Here is a 6,062-nt window from a genome sequence, read left to right as displayed (position 1 = left end):
CTGCTCTGCTGCTGCATCCCTGTGGGCTCCCGGGGGCTGGGCAAGGCGGGACTGCTGTGCCTGCGCTCCGGGCTGTAGCGCGTCCCCAGCAGGCTCCTCCTGCTGCCCGTGCCCGGCGAGGTCAGGAAAGGAAAGCGCAGCGCACGAGCAAGACTGGGGGAGAGGACTAAGGAGATGCCCCTGGGATTCCCAGCAGCTGCCCCAGGAGGACGGTAGCCACGCGAGCTCGTCACTCCAGACCATACCTCTGTGCACCTTTATCTCACTAAGTCTTCTTATTTCCATGTTCTACACGGCATTTGCTGCTGGCTGGGCCATAAATGCTTCTAGCAGGTTGTAGATGGCAGATGATAATCATGGGGTGGTGGGGCGAGGGGACACCCCTTGTAGAGATCATCTTGTCCCAAAGTGGGGTTTATCCATTCCTTTACTGGGCACTGGAAACGCACTTTGTACTCTGAACTGGTTCACTCTCCCTCTCATTAAAGACTTGCTACATCATAGCCTGAGTCTGCTGTTGTTCCTTGTTCGGGAGCCCGGAGGGGTGACCTCCTCTGGAGGCAGCCTGTTGCTGCTGGGGAGGTTTGGTTTTTACACGACATGAGGGTTTCTGCTACCCGGCTCTTCCTTCCCTGTGCTGACAGACGCGCGTGCTTTGCTGGAACCAGTCCCTAGGCGGCTTTCTTATCCTGGAAACCTCTCCTCCCGCCCCACGGCAAGCGCCTGCTCAGGGAGGAATTCCTGCAGGAGCACACTTTATTGCCTGCTCCCTCAAGGAGCTGCGAATGTGAAGGTTTGACATTTCAAAATGGCATTTACCCTGCATTTTGCACTGATATTTTGTGGGGCTGAGCTAAGGAGGCGGGTATGGAGTCAGGGAAAAAAAGGTAGAAGTGGGATTTTTGGAAGATGGGCTTCTTTGGATGGGCATTCTATGCCAAGCTCACATAGTGTTTAATGGGTGACAGTGAAGAGTGAAAAAGAAGAGACAATAATTACTTGATGGAGAGGGGACACTGAATCCCTGGAAGATGTCAGGAATTGAGTGAAGCCTCTTTTTAGGTGCCATGGATCATGAGGCAGAACCTTTTCAGCTGATGGAAGGAGGAATAGGACTATTTGCATAAAGTTTGTGAGCATTTATAATGAGGGATTATGCTGAGCTTGAAAGCCTATTGGTCATCAAAAACCTTTGACCAAGCTCAACCGGTTTTATTGCCCAGGAGACCTTTGCAGAGGTGCTCCTAATTTGGAGAAAATTTGCATGGCAATTTCTCAGCAGCCAGTGCACCAGGAGAAGGGAGGTGTCCTTCTTCCAAGGACTGCTCTGATATTTTTATCCCAGCCTGGCAATTGTCTGCAGAGATAGGATGCAAATTTTTGAATTAAAAAATCACAAAAAGCTTTGAAATTCCAGCAGAAGTTTTGTTGGGAAGCTGTGGGTCTCTGGGCCTTGTGCAGCTGCCTTCCTCAAGCCTGGTAGACTGAACAGTCCAGGAGGGAGCAGGTGGACAGAATAATGACATTTTTTATGTAGCTTTTCACTGAATGACTCCACTGGTGAAGTTATACAGATTTTAATTTGGGTTTGGGTTTTTTTTTCCTGAAAATTCAATGTCTACAAAAATCTAAACAGCTCCTTGATTTGACTGGAAAATTGTGGTGTCTTAGTGCAGACAGGTGGGGAAATGAGGACGTCAGTGCCCTTCAGCGCTGCCTGTCCTGAGGGTCAGGGGACTCTGTCTCCCATGGGAGCTGTGCCTCCTTGGCTTCCAGCTCAAGAGCAGTCCTGAATTCACCATATTGCCCCCCGCCCCCCAGGCCAGCCCTTGCCCCAGGCAGGGCCCCCCAGACCTGCTGATCAGGCCCTAAATACAGGTTTCTCTAGAGGCAGTGCAGCCAAAGGCTCTGGTGAGAAACACAGGGCAACATAACAAGATGGGGATGAAAAATATTGCTCAGCAGGTGGAGGCACATGGAGGGAAATAGCTAGGTCCTGGGATTTGGTCCCAGCATTGCCTACTTAAAGCATTCAAAAGCAGCAGAAGCATTTTTGAGAAGAGCCTGGAGTATGGCCCAGGTGCCACCCTCTGGCCATGCCTGTTGAGGTTTATGTCTCCCACTTCCCATCTTCTCTCGCTGCTGTCTGCAAATCATCTCTTTGCCCACTTCCCATCTTCTTTCAACTGCTTCATGATCTTGGAGGAAACCTTCTCCCTGTGGTCTTTCAGTATCCTCAAGTTCCTGAAGAACAGGAGCCTTCCCACCCTGGGGGTGGATGAGGTAGGAAGGAGAGGGTAAGTCATGGTTTAGAGGACAAGTCATGGTTTGAGGAGGAGCAAGCACAGAGAGCTGTTGTGGAAAAGGGGAGATTGCTGTGAACAGCAAGTGAGTGGGACCATTCGTAATGGAGACTTTGCCTGTGGAGGGTTAGGCTGGATTAGGAAAAGGTTCTTCCCTCAGAGGGCGGTAGGGCACTGAACAGGCTCCCCAGGGAATGGGCACAGCCCCAAGGGTGCCAGAGCTCCAGGAGCATTTGGACAACACTTTCAGGCACAGGGGTGTCTGTGCAGAGCCAGGCATTGGACTTTGATGATCTTTACGGATTCCTTCCAATTCAGGATATTCCATGATACTATGGAAGTCCCAGGCAGCATGCTGCTGGTGGCAGGGCTGGGATTGGTGGTGGCTGGATTATTGGTGGGTCAACACAGCACATCAATCTGCAGCTTCTTTGCACCTCCAGGTGAGAAGACAAAAATTGTGGGGCGTCACAGCAGCGGGAGAGGATGAAAAGACAGATCCACCACCTGTGCCTTTCCTGGGTTGCCAAAGGTGTATTCCAGACAGGCACTGGGGCACTGGGCTGAGGGCAATGCTGGAGGCCGAGCTGCATCAACAGGCAGCATCCTTCATCCTCCTCACTGGGGCAAGGACTGCTGGCCAGAGCACTTCGGGATACACCTGGAGCCAGCCAGGTGAGAGAGAACCCCTGGAGCTGGGAACATGCAGGCACGGCAAGCAGACATGGGACTTGTCCCATCCAGTCCCTGGATGAGTCCAAGGCCAGGCTGGATGGAGTTTGGAGCAACCTTCCAGATTGAGGAAGGGGAAAGAAAGTGGCTGCATGGCCAGGATGAGAGGGAGGAGAGGGCACCACTGAGGATATCCCACCCCAGACCCCCATGGATCAAGCGCAAGGCAGGGACTCAGGGTGCCCTCCCTGCCACACCTGGGGAGCCAGACAGGCAGTGGCTCTGCCAAGGGCTCCAGTTCTTCCCCAGGGCTGGAGATCCCATAAAATAGGAAAATAACAGCCTGCCCACACATGTGAGTCAAGGGGGAAGAAGCAGACAAATTAAAAGGCACAGGCATGCAGGTCTGGTCCTCCTGGTGCTCCCTGTAGTAATGGGGCTCACAAGACTTGAGTCCTGCAGCCCCGTTGGCTCCACCAGCACTGTGTCACCCTGAGCCCACATCACCAGCAGACATCGCTCCTGGCTATCCTACCGCCTCCTCTACTCTGAGATTTTGCTGCGGAGAGCAGCCCTAGGGAACGACTGGGATGAGTGCAATGAAAGTGGAGCCCAGATCCCAACAGTTTGCAGGGTCCTGGGAGGGAATCTAAGCTTTAAACTCAAGAATTGTTTGATAAAACATTGCAGGGCTGTTATTCACGTTTGCTGAGAGGTGTCTGCATACCTCCCAAAGAGGAGAAGCGTGTAGTTATTGCTGTGTGGGGTAGCTCCTGTCACCACTGGTTATGTGGGGTTGAAGGAGCTGTGTCTGTGGGGGGGTTACGAGACCTGGAAATCGTGGGGTGCAGTGTTTCCCTTTCCTGCTCTCCTCCACCCCTCTGTGATATGAAAGGCTGTGGCTGAACCAACTTCCTGGCTCCCCTCAGTCGGCTCAGGAGGTTTGGATGGGGAGAATCTCTGCTCTAGCACAGCCATGTGTTACAATCGGCGTTGGAGGCTCGCTGCAGTCTGCAGATCATCTCTTTGCACTGTTCTTCCCGTGCGAAGGCGGGTCCCCAGCAGCTGGGGCTCCTGCAGCAGCTCATCTTCCCACCCCAGCTCAGCTACAGGCAACTCAGCCCTCAGGAACTGTGTCCTGGAAAATTCCCCATGTCCTGCCCTGGAGCTGTGCCCCCATGGCACCCACAGGAGCACCAGCACCCTGCTGACCCCCATGGGAGCTGGGAAGAAAGAGCAGACAGTTACCCAACAGTCACAGCTCTTGTCCCTCAGGAGCACACCAAAGCCACTCTAGGTCTCTGGGGCTGTGATATAGATTGGAACAGGGCTGGTCCCACATCCTGGCTTGGCAAATTCCTGCAGGCAGTATGGAGCTTCAAGGGCTGGCAGGTAGGCATGCCCAGAGCAGGGGATGTAGCTCAGCGGGAGAGCGCTTGCTTTGCGTGCAAGAGGCCCTGGGATCAACCCCCAGCATCTCCATGTCCTTTTGCCTCCCCGGACTCCTCCCTGCTGGATGCAGGGCTGCCAGAGTCCCCTCAAAAGGTCCTGGAGTTTCCTCCTGGCATGGCTGTGCTGGAAATTCCTCCTCAAGGCCGGAAAAAGCACAGCCTCACCTGTACCCTGAAATACAAACCGTAGGGCTGGGGGGGCAAAAGGGGTGCAGCACTCCGGATTGTTGGTGTAGCGATAGGTGTCTTGCACTTTTGCAAGAGATCCTGAGTTCAACTCCTGGATAAACCCTCCTTTGGATACAACTCCTCCTTTTTGGGGGAAACTCCTCCTTTGGATAAGGCCCTGGCTTTGGAGACAACCCTTTGTTAGGACAGGTCTTCCAGTGGGACTGCATGCCTGCTGCCCTTTGCAGAGCAGGTGTAGGATGATCAGTCCTTGCATTCCCCAGCTCCCGGCAGACAACATCCCTCGGGGTGGCTGCAGCGCCTCCCGTTCAGCTAACAGTGCTTTTGGCACCTAGAACCCAGTCCCTGCAGTGCCGGGAGAATGTGCCCTCCCGAGCATCCCGACGGAGGGGATGTAGCTCAGTGGGAGAGCGCTTGCTTCGCATGTAAGAGGCCCTGGGTTCAATCCCCAGCATCTCCAGTTGCCCCGTGGTTTTTTTCTGCCTCCTCACTTCCTCCACGAGGCGGCGATGACAAACCTTTTTTACATCAGGTTTCCCCAAAGGCGACTCTCTGCACTATGGCTGTGCCGCCCACCCGAGGCCGAAATGGCAACACGGACCCCACGCTCTGCCGTCCCCCACTGCCCCGATAGCCCCTTCCCCACTCAGGAGACCACCAATCCTGACGACGGCTGGGCTGTATCAGGCCCCCCGTGTTCCCCGTGCAAGGCAGAGTCGCCCCACGCGTGCCCAGAATCCAGCGACGAATCCCCACCCCAAAAAACAAAAAGCAGGGCTCGTCCGGGATTTGAACCCGGGACCTCTCGCACCCTAAGCGAGAATCATACCCCTAGACCAACGAGCCGGAGCGCTCAACGCGTCTCGCGGCCCCGCCGCGGCCGGGACACCCCGGACGTTTTCCCGCTCCCGGCAGAACGCGCTGCGCTCGAAATCCCGCAGGGATTCCCTGCCCAGGCTCCAAGCCTGCTCACTGCCATGGGTTTTACCCAACGCCCGGATACCCACGCTGAGAGTGTTGGGGTGCCCTCGCTGGGGCTCCCGGTAGAAGCTGATATGAGAAGGTCATTGGCATCCAGCGCAGCCCCGCTCCTCTCTCGGGAGCAGCCAAATGCCCCAGGCGGGGGTTGTGATGTCCCGGGGCAGTGACACACCCGGGATTCTCCAGGTTTTGCAGACCCGAGAGAGGTAAGTAAATAAATACTGAGGGGAGTGGTGTGGGGAGGTGGAAGAGTTTCCCATCTTGCTGAGTGGATGTCCCCTCACCACCCCGTCCCACATCTCTGGGAGAGCAGTGCACCCCACCTCGTTGGTCCAGCTCCCAGAAGAGGTTTTTGGCACCACTAGCCCTCCTTCCCAGCACCGATGTACACCTCTAGAGGCAACCCGAGACTCCTGGGGAAGGAAAACAAAGTGCTCCAGTGCCCTGCGGCCTCTGGGCAGGGTAG

General features: G+C 55.2%; 3 non-coding genes across 3 annotated transcripts; 2 read left to right on the top strand and 1 right to left on the bottom strand.

Moving 5' to 3' along the window:
* The first annotated feature begins 4,385 nt into the window (after positions 1-4,385).
* Positions 4,386-4,457, top strand: TRNAA-UGC. The gene has a single exon. It is a non-coding gene; the product is annotated as a tRNA-Ala (tRNA).
* Positions 4,458-5,003: 546 nt separating this feature from the next.
* TRNAA-CGC lies at positions 5,004-5,075 on the top strand. The gene has a single exon. It is a non-coding gene; the product is annotated as a tRNA-Ala (tRNA).
* A 314-nt stretch (positions 5,076-5,389) lies between these two features.
* On the bottom strand, positions 5,390-5,461 carry TRNAP-AGG. Its single transcript has one exon. It is a non-coding gene; the product is annotated as a tRNA-Pro (tRNA).
* Between the last annotated feature and the right edge of the window lie 601 nt (positions 5,462-6,062).

This window comes from Geospiza fortis, unplaced genomic scaffold (genome assembly GCF_000277835.1).
Source record: "Geospiza fortis unplaced genomic scaffold, GeoFor_1.0 scaffold474, whole genome shotgun sequence".
Taxonomy (NCBI): Eukaryota; Metazoa; Chordata; class Aves; order Passeriformes; family Thraupidae; genus Geospiza; species Geospiza fortis.
This window is presented reverse-complemented; position numbering and strand designations above follow the sequence as displayed.